The sequence below is a fragment of the Rosa chinensis genome, chromosome 6 (assembly GCF_002994745.2).
Source record: "Rosa chinensis cultivar Old Blush chromosome 6, RchiOBHm-V2, whole genome shotgun sequence".
Classification (NCBI taxonomy): Eukaryota; Viridiplantae; Streptophyta; class Magnoliopsida; order Rosales; family Rosaceae; genus Rosa; species Rosa chinensis.
In genome coordinates, this window is record NC_037093.1 from 18394586 (window position 1) to 18411334 (window position 16749).

Consider the following 16749-nt stretch of genomic DNA (forward strand, 5'->3'; position numbering starts at 1 on the left):
GGGAAGAACACATGAAACACCTCCATGAGATTGTAAAGCTGATAGTTCAACATGGAATTATCCTAGGAGAAAAGAAAATCTTCTTGATCCTCGAGGAAGTTGATTTCCTAGGAATAAACATCAAGAATGGAGTCATAAAACTCTAACCTCATATCCTTGAGAAGATCTGGAAATTCCCAGATAGAATTCCTAATGCTAAGAGTCTAGAGAGGTTCCTTGGTGTCATAAATTACTGGAGAGATTTCATTCCCAAAATCTCAGGGTTAACAACAATGTTATCTCCTAAGATAAGTTCCAAAAGAAAATGGAACTTCACAGAAGATGATGAAAAAATTGTGAAGCAGATAAAAAATCTGCAAAAACCTCCCTCCTCTACAACAACCAGAGGAAAATGATGAAATTATCCTCCAAACAGATACGAGTGATAATTACTGGTCCGGTGTTGTTCTGGCAAAAACTCCTGGAACTAATATTGAAAAGATCTGCAAATTTTGTAGCTGCAAGTTCAGCCCTGCAGAACTGAATTATCCCACAGGGGAAAAAGAAATTTTGGCTGTCAAGAAAATAATTTTAAATTCTCCAGCTTTTCTTAGAAAACCCTTTACTGTCCGTACCGATTGTGCAAGAGTAAAGAATTTCAAAAATTTTAAACTTGATAAAGCTGTTGATAGAGGAAGATTAGCAAACTGGCAATCATTTCTTGACCAATATGATTATAATGTTGAATTAATTGCAGGAAACAAGAACTATCTTCTAGACGCCTTAACTAGAGAACTGGCAATGTTCAGTCGAAAAGATGACGACGAAGGTCGTAATCCCAGAAGCAGAATACCTGGGAAAGAACATGAACCTACTGAGGATCCTAAAGAAAAAATCCTCAAAAGATTCTTGCTAGGTCCAAAAGGACTAGCCACAACTGATCAATCCCAGGGTAAAGGATTGGCTAGCCCGTCTCAAACGGCAGACGGTAAACACTCATCAAGACTGTTGACGGCTGCTGCTTTGCCAAAAGCAGACCTACTCCAACCGGAGTTATAAATGTTTCTAATTATGAATTAAGAACCTTTGATGCTCCTGTGTTCAGAACTGGCAGGAGACTAGCTTACCACCATAAAGCAATTCTAGATAATCTCCTATTTGCTTTTCAAGAAAGAAGCAGTGGTCTGATGTTCCCAGCTCTCTTTGCGCTAGCTGAAGAACTCTATGAAAATGCTAGGCCACAGCTTGAAGAAATTCATACACAGCAGAGTGCTATTAGAAAAGAAAAAATTCACTTCCTCGAAGATCCAGAAAGTGCTAGGGTCCCTTTCATGGCACTCAATGAATCAGACTGGCATGAATTCCATAGTCTGATAGGAAGTCATAATTATGAGGACCGTATTCCTCCAACTCTCTTCATTATTGCAGGACCATATGTTGGAAGATACTTAGTTAAGGTTTAGAGTGAACATCCTCAAGAACACAAGCTCTGGCTTGTTGAAAATGGTTTTGTCCATAATCTATGGACTAAAACAAATGATGATCTCAAAGGTTTGCCCCCTATTATTGTCAACACAGTCAAAAATATTAGAAAAAATGACTGCATGCTTCGTCTGAAGTTTAGATCCACTCCTCTAGAATGGATCCAGAAGGCAAACGGTGAGGTTGAGTATATTTCTCCATATCATTATGTGAGAATTATTCAAAGGAAATATCTTCAACCTGCCTGTGTTGGTTACAATGGCCAGCCAAACTCAAGCATCCCATGGATGAAAGCCATGGCTCTGGAATATATCAAAAAGATCATCTATGAAGATGTCAACAATACCTTCCCGGCAGCAGGAGAAAAAACTATTATCACTGCTTACGATCATCCTGACGTAGTCAGTAGTGACCTGTTCCTATCTCTTACCAGAAAGGAGATAAATTCGACACTGGCATGCTTACAGTGGGTAGAAATACTTGAAACAGACAACCACTACAAGATGTATGTTGATACAGATGTCGAAGATAATGCAACAACTGCTCGTATGACCCAGGCAGATAACGACTCGTTTGTCCTTGGTCACAATTCAGAAACAGACGAGAACATGTGAAGCAACAGGTGTAGAAAGCACGGAAAGTACTTTTGGACTTTTCCCAAAAGATGCTTTTGCTTTTCAAAAAGGCAGGTGAAAAACATTTCACCTAAAAGGAATCTGCTTTTCCCCGTCCGACCTCCACCAGCAGGAGCACTCAGGAAATCAGGAAATCACGGAGTCGTTCTATACATTTTGTTGTTTTAAATTGTAATTTGAGTTCCGCTCCCTATATAAGGAGCTTTAGCTTCCCTTAGAAGGCATTCAAAAAATTCAAAAAATTCAAAAAATTCAAAAAATTCAAAAAATTCAAAAAATTTCCATATCAGTTCTAGATTCAAAAAATTCTAGAAAGAGATAGTAGCAGTGTGCTCTTCCTTCCTGTCTAGTGTGAAGAAGTGTGCTTTTCATTTCAAGTAAGTATTGTAATCATTCTTATGGATAGCTAAACAGCTAAGAAGCTGTTTACCTGAGAATGAGGCTTGGAAATTTTAGCTTGTAATTATGTTTATATGAATAATTTCAGTGTGTTCACCCACTTCATCAAGTTTTAATTTCGCAAGTTAGTTTCTGTTATCTTAATCATGTTCGGCCAGTATCTTATACTATCTTTAAGTTCAGATTTCTTGGTTGTTAGAAAAATTTGCCTCAGCTTAGGATAGAAACAAGCAGCAGTGATTCCGCCTGTTAAAGTAACCGTTAGGTGAAAAACTTGGGCATGTTGAAGGCTAGTTTTGTTTTTCTCAGAAGTTGGAACAGAGTTTTCTACGAAAAAGTGAGTTTTGAACCCAAAAGTCAGCATAGGATACACTAGGCACTACTTTATAAAGGACTACCCTTATGAGTCTTTTCCCCTAAAAGTTGTGTAAATGGGCAAAATACAAGGATGATGGATTGATTGGACAAAATACCATGAGTTTTTGGGCAAACGGGCACAACCCCCATAGAAACTATGCAAGTATTATTTTCATGGCCCTCTTTCTATCCATTGCGGCAACTAGTGTACTTAAGATGCAGTGGGGGCATGTTGGCATTCATGACTGGTGGAGAAATGAACACTTTCGGGTGATTGTGTGGTGCATCATCACACCTATTTGCGCTAGTCCAGGGTCTGCTGAAGGTCTTGGGTGGAGTTAGCACAGACTTTACTGTCACGTTGGAAGATAATAATAAGATTATTAGTGGGCAATAAAACGATTATTGGAAGATAATAATAAGACTATTGGGAGGGGGGGGGGGGGCAATAAAATATTTATTGGGCAATAATAAGATTATTGGGGAGCAATAATAAGATTATTTATTTGGATGAACCTACTAAACCTTTTAAAATTAAAAACATCTTCATTTTTTTAATAATTATTGATCCCTAATAAACTTGTTATTGGGAGGCAATAATATGATTATTGGGGGCAATAATATGGTTACTGGGTAGCCGGATTCTAGATTCCGGTGACCAGTAGCCGGAGTCCCGTCACCGGTCGCAGAAGTCCGACAAGGTCTCTGATGACTCCTCTCACTAAGTGACAAATAAGGAGAGGGCAAAATTGTCCCAAAAATAAATAAAAAAGAATAAAAAAATACTTAATTGGGTATTAGGGAAATAATCTATTAGAGTGTTTGGGTAAGTTGGCAATTTTTAAGCTAAAATTGGGTAAATGATTATTTTCCCAATCAATAATGCCCATTAATTATTGCTTGTATGGATCCAAAAAGCGAAATTAATTGCATCCCCTCGAAATACAAAATTCAATAAATTTACATACAAATGATTCCAAGAAGTAAGCACTAGTAAATACTAAATAGTATATAATTTCCAAATTTACAAGCGTACTAAGGCCTTGTTTGATTTACGGAAAGGAAATTAATTTCTTTGTCTTTCTCATGGATTCCGATGTTTGGTAACGTAAGGAAAGTTATCAGGAAAGTTGTTAAAAGTTTGTCAATAATGTAATAAAATAATATGTTGTGAGTAATAAATGCAAGGAAAGAATGGGGAAAAGTGATTCCTTTGAGATTTAGAAGGAACCACTTTCCCCCGTATTTTCCCTTCCTTCAGGAATGATTTCCTTTCCTTTTGCATCCCAAACAGGAACAAGTTTCCTTTCCTGATGCTTCCTTTCCGCGAACCAACCGTGGCCTAAAGTTGAAGATATGACAATATATAATGACACAGTTAAGTTTTGGAAAAAACTGATCCCCGAGAGCTCCAAGAAAGTCGGAGCAGCGAAAACCCTAAGAAAATTTTCTATGCCTCGTCCATGGGACGTCGTCGTCGGACGGGCGAACTAGTTGTGTCAGTCCACCAGTGAGGGCCAGGATGTTTTGGGCAGGAACAGAGGGCTGGGAGTGACTGGGTCGGGTTTGGAGAGAGAACGATAAGCAGAAGGGCTCTTCCTTGTTTCGTTTTCGATTTGCCCGGCGAAGGTTTTTTGAGCAAGGGTGGTGTAACAGAGGGGTTCCGGTGAGCCGCGGAGGCGGGTTGTCAGTGCAGTTCCCTTGGTTTGGGGTTGAGAAGGTCTGATGGAGGACGGAGGCTGTGGCGATCGAACCTGCATCGGATTAGATTTGGGTTTGGAATCTTGATCCACGACTATCCGGTCGACGATGTCAGTTGGTGGCCGTTCCGTGCAGCGACTATGGTTCGTCGGAAGCCAAGGTGCTGGTCCGGCAACACAAGTGGGTTCGCTCTGACCCGCGCTCCCTGGCTTTGTTCTGGGCCTTTGGTCTTCCTTTGGCTACTGGGCCGAATCTGTGGGTTGGTCTTTTTAGTCCTTTATGTTATTTTCTAGTTTTTGTAGGCCTTTTTTGGGCAATCTAGTGGTTTTTTTTCCTATCTAGTTGTAGTATTGGGTATTAGTTTGGTCGACTTAATTCTCAGTATATCTAGTTGTACACCAATTGAGATCTCTAGGAGACTTGATTTACTGTTTTTCGGGTTAGGTTGGGAGGGTCGGATCCTTCTATTTTTCTAGCGCCTCTAGCGTAGTACCAAAGGGGGATCTTGCTATGTTTATGATGTATTCAATGTCAAATGAGTGATCTAGTTCCTATGTACCATTGTGGGTACTAACACATCTTCTTGCCTGTCTTACATGACAGCGGAAGGGTATGTAATGGCCATTCTGGCTTTTGATCAATATATTGGCTACTGCATTCTTCAAAAAGACACAGATAAGTTTTGGAAAAACTATTAGATTAAACTCATAGTGAAAAATAGTATTTTCTTTTCATTGGTTTCTCTCATCTGGCGGCACTGCAACTAAACTTGTAAGTGGACCGGTTTTGCAGCAGATAGACCTAAATTTAGATTCCGTTTAGCAACAATAAAATTCAACCAGTCCCAATCCATTAATCCGGCAGATCGTTAATAACTCAACCTAAATACCCGACGGATTAAAGGATTCCCGGTCCACTGGTCCGATCTGTTTATTACAATGAAGATTTTAAACTTTAAATAATAATATTAAATCTTTTAGGATTAATTTCAGTTTACCTCCCTGAGGTTTGAGGGTGTCATCATTTCACCCCCTCTACTTTCAATTTTGAATTTTTACCCCCTAAACTTTCCAATTTCAATCAGTTGTGTCCAATTTCTACTATTCCATCCAAATTGAATGTTAAGTTTGACTTTTGAGGGCTAAAATGGTCATTTCAACATAAAAAAATTAAAAAAAAATAAAAATAAATAAATAAATATATATTTTTTCTGTTTCTTTGTTATTTTATTTTATTTTATTATTATTTTGTTTTTATTTTGTCTTCAACCTCTACACCACAAGTTATAATAGGTTTATAAAAACAAAAAAAATACTCTAGGTGGTTGAAAGTCGCTCGCTGGTTTACGATATTTGTGATATATCTCCGATAAAGTGAAGAATTTTAGGATATATCCCCAATAAAGTGAAGAAATATTTGTAAAAAATAATTGGGTTAATGCTCATACACCCTGATTTTAGTAAAGTACTTCCCAAAAACCCCAACAAAATACTTTTGTTCCTCTCCACCCAGACTCCTGTCCTTTTCTTTCCTTCTCACCCAACTTGTCCATTTCTCTTCCATCAGTACCCTTCTGACAACCTTTTTGCATAGTATGTTTTATTTTTTTTAGATGAAACGTGGTGGACCCATTTTTTTTTTGTTTAAATAGAAGCATGATAAATTCATCCTCTATCTCAAAGGTAAACAATACGTTTTACTATTTTTTCGATCGTCGACAGACCTGAATTAGTTGCTATCTGTAAAAATATTAACAAAGAATTACAAAAAGAGAGAGAAAAACTGAGAAAGCTGAAAGCCTATAGAGATAGTCTTAGTAGAGAATCACCTAACTATTGGGACATTATTTATAGACTTCAGACTAGAATCTATAAAATAGAACAAGAGATTGATAATCTCTTATATGTTCTGGAAGAGGAACAAAAACCTCTTGATTATATGAGCATTGGTTAGATCCGCACATCACTGGTATCAGAGCTTGTAAAATAGCTCAAAGGAGAACTCCTCCTTAATGGGGACAATGTCAGAATTGTTATTAGAGAAAATAAATTCTCTACTGAAATCTTCTGATGAGAAATATCAGAAACTGTTACTAGAATTATCTAGATGTCAACCTCATCTAGAAAAATTACCTGCTATAATCCACCAATTGGAAAGATTGGAAAACAAACTGGATTATATCAAAGAACTTCCAAAAACGGAAGAAGAAAAGCTGACTGTCGTCAGTACAAAAATCAAGGAACAGCAAAAAACGCTGGATTCTATACTGAAGGACAAGAAATTGCCTACAGTAAAAAAGAAAGCTAATGGACTCAAACCATTAGAGAAACCAGATAAGAATCTTGTTCCAAACATGATTTTTCTGGAACCATCTACTAGTCAGACTAGTATCCGGTATGAAGACTCGAAGAAAAGAGAGATGAAGATGTTAAGCATCTTTGGGAAAAAGAAAGGAGTACAACTCCTAAATGCTGAAGAGTTCGAATTCAACGAAATCGAACAAGAGGTAAAAAACTCCTCAATCCCAAAATTAGATTTCAAGCAAATCTATAAGAGGGGAAAGTTTGATTTAATGGATAGCCATTATTTTAAACTACTGGAAATTACAACCCCTGCTACAGCAGGAGGAGAGATTGATCTGCTACTAATCACTCCTTCAGAAGTGGCCAGAGCTCAAGCAAAAAAATATCAATTTATGCATATTGGAGCAGTCCAAGTAGGCATAAACCTGCTTGCTCGTGAAGGCATAAACTGTTCAGTCCTATGTGTTCTACATGACAACAGGTTAACAGACTTCCAAGCTAGTCTGTTGGGTACACTTGAAGCATCTCTGTGCGATCAAGTAGTATTTTTCAAATGCTTCCCCAACTTCACCACCAGCTTGAAAGATGCAGCTCACTGTCTACGATTGAGAGTCAAGACAGATGGCATATCCATGAAAGAAGATATGCAGGAACTCGCAATAGTATACAGAATATACTATAAATTGATGAGCACTACAGTAGCCCCCAAGACAAGGATAACAAATATTCCAGGTCTTACTACTGGATTTCTCACCAATCAGAAAAACCATTCACAACAGATTCATAAAGTTACTTGGAATGAAGTGACTTTTCCTCTTGAATGGAAATTATCCGGTCCAAAAAAGCAACCGGAAAGAGCAAAAGCAAAAATCTACGAGAGTAGAAAAACTGGAGAAATCAACTTTGACAATCACAGAAAAAGTGATGTCTGTCCTGAGAACCTCAGGATAAACAAAAATCTTCTTAGAAGAAGCTACAGCACTAGGGAAGCTAGTGTCAGTGGTACAAAACCCATTATTAAAGAACCAATATCAGAAGAAGATCTGGAAGCTGATCTAAACAGACCAGTCCATATGCTCAGAGCTGAGAGGCTCTATGATCTTTATGAAGAAGCTGAGAATTGTGAAAATCCTGAACGATTAGAAAAACTAATCGAAGAAATGAAAAAATTCAAAATCAGAAAGACAAGAAAAGTCTTTCCTTATCAAGATATTGAAATGGAAGAAGGAGAAAGCTCCAGAACTTTCATTAGCAGAGAAAAAAGGGAAACAAAACTCCCATTTCAGAAAGCCCCCACGGGTAAAAAAGGGGAAAGAAATTCCCAAAGATTTGTCCCAGAGGACAATCTGCCTAGAGTTCCTATTACGAACTATGGCATCTGGTTAAATTTAGACAAGAGTCTAGACAAAAGAAAAACCATTGACCAATGGGTAGATAGCCTAATGATGGCCTCTGCACTTACCCTTGGCAAATTTGAAGCACCAAATTTGCAGGTGTACTATGAAACTACTCTTACTGGAGTAGCAAAAAAGTATTACCTATCTTTCAAAGAAACTGCCAGAGAAAGAGACTGGCTTGAAGATATAAAAAATTCAAAGTGTCCGTATGATTTTCCAATACCCCTGTACGATCAGTTCTATGGAGATCTTTCAAATCTGAGTGAGAAAGCTAAAGAAACGGCAAAATCGAATATCTATGCTCTCAAAATCTGTGACCTGAGATAATTTGAAGAATACTTGAATGAATTTCAAGAATACTACTGTACAATTGGTGAACTAGAGAATATTGATCTAGTTAATCTGTTGCACAGAAAACTCCCTGAACCATGGAGAACAGCTATGAGAGAAAGCATAGCTGAAAAACCAATTGAAAGATTTTCAGTTGGAGGAATAGCCGACAGAATCTGGCAATTACTGAAAGAGCAATGCAAAGCCAATCTTAGAGCCAAGATGGCCAAGAAGCAACTCAAAAGATTTGAAAATTTCTGTTATGTAATATTAGATATGCCCACAAATTGGGGATGTCATGATTCCAAGATCTACAGAAAGAAGAAAGGAAAATATTATTCTAAAAAATTCAAAAGGAGTAATCAGAAAAGAGATTGGAAGTTCAAGAAAAGTTCCAATTACAAGAAACAACAGGATGAAGATCCTAAAAAGAAATTCTTCAAGAAAAAGAAGAATAATCATCAGCATAAGCAACCAAGCAAGAAAGCTTGCAGATGTTGGTTATGTAAAGCTGAAGGGCACTATGCCAATGAATGCCCAGAAAAGGGTAAAAGATCTACTAAAGCTCTCTTTAAAGAATATGAGCAAATAGTAGAAATAACAAATATGAAAGGCTACGAAATAGCCTATTCTGATGATGAAGACGACAGGTCAATTTACTCTGCCTGGTCTGAGGTCTGATGAATAAGATTCATCATTTGAGTCTGAGATAGATTCTGAAGTAGAGTACTTCGAATCCAGACAAATGAATGTTTTGAGAATCAAAAACTGGGAAGAAAGCAAGACAGAATCTTTAATGTCTTCTTATCAGGTAAACCCTGGTACATTCATTTGTGACTACTGCCTATGTCACGAAAAGAATGGTCTCCCAATGTTTTGTGAAGAATCTAAGAAGACTTATCACAAGGAATGCTTCATAGCCGAAGCAAGAAGAAAGACCAAAAATGGACTTGTTAGCCAATTGGTTGAACAAGAATATGAAGAGTATTTCTCTGTGAAAAAAGAGAAAGAAGTAGAAACTCTGTTCCAAGAAATCATCATGGAACCATCTTCCTCAAAAATAAAGGAAGAAATCATCGATGAAGGAAAAATCGATGAAGAAATTGAACTGGTTGAAACACCAGAAATTGTTCCAAAAGAAGAATGTAAACCATTCATTCCAAAGGAACAAGCTCAAGAAAATGAGCTTCAACAATCGAAAGTCTTCTCTACTAGTAGGTACAGCAACTACATAGAGATTGGACTAAAATTCCCTGATCACAAAAAATATCATCTACATGCTTTTGTGGATAATGGATCGGGATTTACTGTCGCAAAGAGATTTGCAATTCCAGATGAACTCTGGAAAGAAGATAAGAAAAAATCCGCTACTGGTGTTACTTTTGATGGGAGCCATCTTACCATGAAAAAAGTAGCAAAAAATGTTCAAATCACCATTGGTGGAGGAACATTTATCATCCAGAATGTTTGGCAATCTGAAGGCCAAGGATCTAATTTATTGTTGGGAAATGATTTTATTCTCCAACAAAGATTCATTCAGGATGAAGAAGCGATAGGCTTCAGAAAAGGAGAACGAGTGTTCTGGGCAGACCGCCTCACACAAGAAAAAAGTGTAGTCGGTCCCGGTTTTACTACTCAATATTAGAGATCGCAACAGAATAGTGGTGATCTTACCCACTACAAACCCAAATTTGAGCCCATACTCCAAATCAAACAACAAGAAGAATTGCTTGTTGAAGAATCTTCAGAAGAAGAAGAAGAAGAAACTAGTGAAGATGAAGAAGCTAGTTTCATCCATGAGCACAACCTCAAGCACTTTCAGAACAAGCTTGAGTCTCAGAAAATTCCCACTCTTGAGAAAATCAAGAAACTACTCGAGCAGAATATCGATGTAGATCCTCAGAAGTTTTGGGAAAAAGACCCAGTGGTCTGTGAATTAAGATTACATGACATGAATACCATCTGTCATGTCAAAGCCATTCCTCAATACAAAGAGGAAGATAAAAAAGAATTCAGAAGTGATATTAAAGATCTCCTGAACAAGAGATTAATTCAACCCTCCACTAGCCCTCATCATGCTCCAGCATTCTACGTAAGAAATCATGCAGAAAATCTACGAGGAAAAGCTAGAATGGTGATTGACTACAGAGATGTCAACAAAAAGACTGTCAAAGACGGTTATCAAATAACTCAAGTAAGAGTATTGATCAACCAACTCAGAGGAGCCAAAGTCTTTTCGAAATTCGATGCAAAGTCGGGTTTCTGGCAGGTCAAGATGCATCCTGAGAGTATTCCTCTCACTACATTCGGAACACCACAAGGTAATTACGAATGGTTAGTAATGCCTTTTGGTCTAAAGCAAGCTCCTTCAATCTTCCAAAGAAAGATGGACAACATCTTCAAGCATGTGGCGGAGTTCTGCGTCGTCTACATAGATGACATCCTGGTCTTCTCCAAAAACAGAGAAGAACACATGAAACACCTCCATGAGGTAGTAAAGCTGATAGTTCAGCATGGAATCATCCTAGGTGAAAAGAAAATCTTCTTTATCCTTGATGAAGTTGATTTCCTAGGAATAAACATCAAAAATGGGGTAATAAAACTCCAGCCTCATATCCTTGAGAAGATCTGGAAGTTTCCAGATAGAATTTCTGATGCTAAGAGTCTAGAGAGATTCCTTGGTGTCATAAATTATGGGAGAGATTTCATTCCCAAAATCTCAGGGTTAACAGCAATGTTATCTCCTAAGACAAGTTCCAAAAGAAAATGGAACTTCACAGAAGATGATGAAAAGATTGTGAAGCAGATAAAAAATCTCTGCAAAACCCTCCCTCATCTTCAACAACCAGAAGAGAATGATGAAATTATCCTTCAAACAGATGCGAGTGATAATTACTGGTCCAGTGTGGTTCTGGCAAAAACACATGGAACTAACATTGAAAAAATCTGTAAATTTTGTAGTGGCAAGTTCAGCCCTGTAGAACTAAATTATCCCACAGGGGAAAAAGAAATTTTGGCTGTCAAGAAAACAATTTTAAATTCTCCAGCTTTTCTTGGAAAACCCTTTACTGTTCGCACCGATTGTGCTAGAGTAAAGAATTTCAAAAATTTTAAACTTGATAAAGCTACTGATAGAGGAAGATTAGCCAACTGGCAATTGTTTCTTAACCAATATGATTATGTTGTTGAATTAATTGCAGGAAACAAGAATTATCTTCCAGACGCATTAACCAGAGAAATGGTGATGTTCAGCCAAAGAGATGACGACGAAGGTCGTAATCCCAGAAGCAGAAGAACTGGGAAAGAACATGAACTTGAAGAGGATTCCAAAGAAACCAAAGAAAAAATCCTTAAAAGGTTTCTGCTAAGTCCAAAAGGACTAGCCACAACTGATCAATCCCAGGGTAAAGGATTGGCTAGCCCGTCTTAAACGGCAGACGGTAAAGGCTCCTCAAGACCGTTGAAGGCTGCTGCTTTGCCAAAAAGCAGACCAACTCCAACTGGAGTTATAAATGTTTTCAATTATGAATTAAGAACTTTTGATACTCCTGTGTTCAGAACTGGCAGGAGACTAGCCTATCACCAGAAAGCAATTTTGGATAACCTCCTTTTTGCTTTTCAAGAAAGAAGCAGTGGTCTAATGTTCCAAGCTCTCTTTGCTTTAGCTGAAGAACTTTATGAAAATGCTAGGCCACAATTTGAAGAAATGCATACACAGCAGAGTGCTGTAAGGAAAGAGAAAATTCACTTCCTTGAAAGTCCAGAAAGTGCTAGGGTCCCTATCATGGCACTTAATGAATTAGACTAGCACGAATTCCATAGTCTGATAGGAAGACATAACTCAGAAGACCTAGTTCCTCCAACTCTATTTATTGTTTCAGGTCCTTATGTTGGAAGATACTTGGTCAATGTTCAGAGTGAACATCCTCAAGAACACAAGCTCTGGCTTGTTGAAAATGGTTTTGTCCATAATCTGTGGACCAAAACAAATGATGATCTGAAGGGTTTGCCACCTATCATTGTCAACACAGTCAAAAATATCAGAAAAAATGACTGTATGCTTCGTCTGAAGTTTAGATCCACTCCCCCTGAATGGATCCAAAAGGGAAACGGTGAGGTTGAATATATTCCCCCATATCATTATGTAAGAATTATTCAAAGAAAATATCTTCAACCAGCCTGTGTAGGGTACAATGGCCAACCAAACTCAAGCATCCCGTGGATGAAGACCATGGCTCTAGAATACATCAAAAAGATCATCTCTGAAGATATCAGCAATACCTTCCTGGCAGCAGGAGAGAAAATCATTATCACTGCATACGATCATCCTGACGTAGTCAGCAGTGACCTATTCCTATCTCTCACCAGAAAAGAGATAGATTCGACTATGGCTTGCATGCACTAGATGGAAAAGCTTGAAACTGACAACCACTATAAAATGTATGTCGATACAGATGTCGAAGATAATGCTACCACTGTTAGAATGGCCCAGGCAGACAACAGCTCCTTTGTCTTTGGCTACCATTCAGAAACAGACGAGAATATGTAGCATCACGGGTGAAGCTACAGGTGAAAGAAGAAAAACGCCAAATTAGTAACTATAGTACTTTTGACCTTTTAAAAGTTAAAGGCTACTTTTGCTTTCAAAAAGAAGAAACACTTCACCTACTTTTGTTTTTCTCCAATCGACCTCCACCAGCAGGAGCACTCAGAAAAGCAGGAGTTGTCCTGTACATTTGTATGTTTTGAATTCTAATTTGAGTTCCGCTCTCTATATAAGGAGCTTTAAGTTTCATTTGTAAGGCATCGGAAAATTGAGTAGAAGAGTCTTCTCTCAAGAAGTAAGAAAGCCATAGTAGCAGTGTGCTTTTCCTACCTGTTCAGTGTGCAAGTAGTGTGCTTTCATTACAAGTAAGTATCCGTTCTCATTCTCATGGGTAGCTAAACAGCCTTTTGCTGTTTACCTGAGGATGAGGCTCTGAATTTTTTAGCATGTATTTCTGTTGAATGAATAAAGGATACCCACCCATTTTGTCAAAAGTAACAATTTTAAATATCATTTTAATTTGTGTTGCATTATATCTATCACTATCTGTTTCTTAATCCTGCATTCCATCTAGAACCTTCACTATCTAGTTCTTATACTTATTCTGAAGCTTGAAAAAGTCTTTGCCTACCAGAAAAAACCAGTTTTAAAAACTAAAATTAAGACAAGCAGCAGTGATTCCGTCTGTTAAAGTATCTGTTAGGCAAGGAGCCGTTAGGAGAAAAACTTGGGCATGTTGAAGGCTAGTCTTGTTTTCGTTTTTGTTTTTTTATGAAGTTTTTAAGGAAGACAAACACTCTAAAGCTCAGGATAGCATAGGAACTACCCCTTTTAGTCTTTTCACAAGAGAATAGTAAGATACATAAGTACGTGTGCATTTGGGAATAATACCTGAAATATCGGTGTAAACGGGAAATAGCCCAAAATAATTTTACACTTTATCTGTAAATAAATATCTGTATATCCCTAATAAAGTGAAGAATTTCATTTTTGGTCTACAATATTTCTGATATATCTCCAATAAATTGAAGAATTTTAGGATATATCCCCAATAAAGTGAAGAAATATATGTAAAAAATGATTTTACACTTTATCTGTAAATATCTGTATATTCCCAATAAAGTGAAGAAATATCTGTGTAAAATAATTTTTTACAGATATTTATTTACAGATAAAGTGTAAAATTATTTTTTATATATATTTCTTCATTTTATTGGAGATATATCCTAAATTCTTCCCTTTATCGGAGATATGTCACAAATATCATAGACCAGCGAGCAGCTTTCAACTACCTAGAGTATTTGTTTTTGTTTTTATAAACTTATTATAACTTGTGGTGTAGAGGTTGAAGACAAAATAAAAATAAAAAAACTAAAAAACAGAAATTATATTTTTTTATTTTTTAAATATTTTTTATGTTGAAATGACCATTTTAGCCCTCAAAAGTCAAACTTAACGTCCAATTTGGACGTAATAATAGAAATTGGATACGGCTGATTGACATTGGAAAGTTTAGGAGGTAAAAATTCAAAATTGAGAGTAGAGGGGGTGAAATGATGTCACCCCCAAACTTTAGGGGGATAAACTGAAATTAATCCAATCTTTTATTATGATACTTCATCAAACTTCAATATAACATTGAAACAAAATGAAAAAGTAAGCAAAACATTGTATTTATATAAAAAAAAAATAGTAAATAATATAAAAAATTAAAAACAGACTAGATCATTAACCGATCAGTTCAACTAAATTCGTGTTTGATCAACGGATCTGGACTATTACCGGATCAACAAATCAAAATTTCAATCCAAACTTGTCGAATAACCATTAATTTGAACCAGATCTGAATCAAAATGTGATCCATTGACAGGTCTAACTGCAACGCTGACGAAAGCTTTATACCTCGTTTGAGTATGATTGATCTAATTGGACGGGATCTTGATGGGTTTTGGTGGTGTATGGTGGTCGTATGTAGGCCTATTGCTTTCGATGTTTCTGCTGTTGGGATGGCAGTGGTGGTGCGTCTACCTTGGTCATGATTGCGAACTCAAACTTGGCTGGGTTTTCATAGCTAAGACGCGTAGGGTTTTGAGAGGGATTATCGGTGATTGAGTGTTTAGTGGGGTGAATCTCCTATGGCTTAGTAGGCTAGTCAGGGTGACCTAGATTTGAACGGTTGCGAATCTGGGATGAGGTACGCGATGTTCTTTATGAGAGTGTCTGGTGGTGAATTGTTTTGTTGGTGGTGACTCCCAACCATTCATGATGGTGGGGATCTATATGTCGGCAGTGATGGAGTTTTGGTGGAACGATAGGAGAGGGGAGGCTCAACGTGAATGGTTGGCAAAGAATAGTCCTCAATGGTTCATATCTTATGTCGGGGACGTTGACGTCGTTCTCACTACTCCGGCGATGGGATCCAATGGTGGGCTGGTGTTGGGTTTGGTGAAGGGAGGTGGTTTGGGACTGCCCTATCTTATTAGGGTTTGATTGTTAGGTGATTTAGTGTCAATTAGTCTCTGCTCTGTTGAGTAACTTGAGTTAGAGCTGTTTCCTTACTCCTTTGAGTCGGGATTGGGTCTAGTTATGTAACGGTGTAATTTCTGGGGAAGAGTTTGTTTAATTTTGGTTTACTTTTGTTGTATGCGTGATCTGATACTTTTTTAGACACGGTGCGTAAGAGGATGCAATCTTCTCTACTGTTGACTACACAGTGTTATTGAGATTTACAGGATCGTCTAAATGTTGCAGCCTTGAAAATAGGTATTTTGTGATTAGAGTTTAGTGGAAATTATTCTATGCACCGACGGTGTAAATGCAAACCTTGTCCATTTAAGGTGCATATATACACCCGTAATGTTTGTGTAATTTCATCATTTTCATGTGGTTATATAGTTAGGTGGGTGTGGATCAGGAATCCTGATGAGGTATGACAACTGTGCCAATATTTTTTCTTCCTCTATGTACGATTCTAATAAAGAGCAGTGGTTATTTACATACATTTGATGATCAGAAAGGTATGTATGCTGTTGTATGTGGTGAAGCATATTATTTGATCTGGATCTCAGGCTTTCTTCAAAACCACATGTTTAGGCATTAAGTTGACTACGTAATTAAAGCATCAAGGTGATGATATTGCAAAATATATGAGGACTAAGTCAGTGACGTGTGAAATTACGTACTGCTTATTGAATGAGAGATCAGTTCATTTGAATGTTTAGAGGGCGTGAGTCACCTGTTCCTTCGAAGTTTTTAGTTTTAATAAACTGTTTCCAATTTCTTGGATATTAACCGAATACGTTTCCACCAAAAGAGAATTTAAATCAATCACTTGCAAATTTATGTAGCTTTACCCAATATACATGATTGAAAGAAAGAAAAGATGATGGGTTGGTGATCTGATACCCCTCTTTTGCAGGTGCATGTGGTTCGAAATGTTAGAGGGCTAGTTCTAACTTCTAAGCGGGTAAGCGATACATCTAGAGATCATACGTGGCTTCAGAAGGGTTCATGTAACTCAGTGTCACGGACAAAAACACGCACAGCGAATAAATTTTCTCTTTTTCTCTCTTTTTGTGGTGTGATGGCGCCTTTCCAGATAACAAGACCAGCCTTTCCCT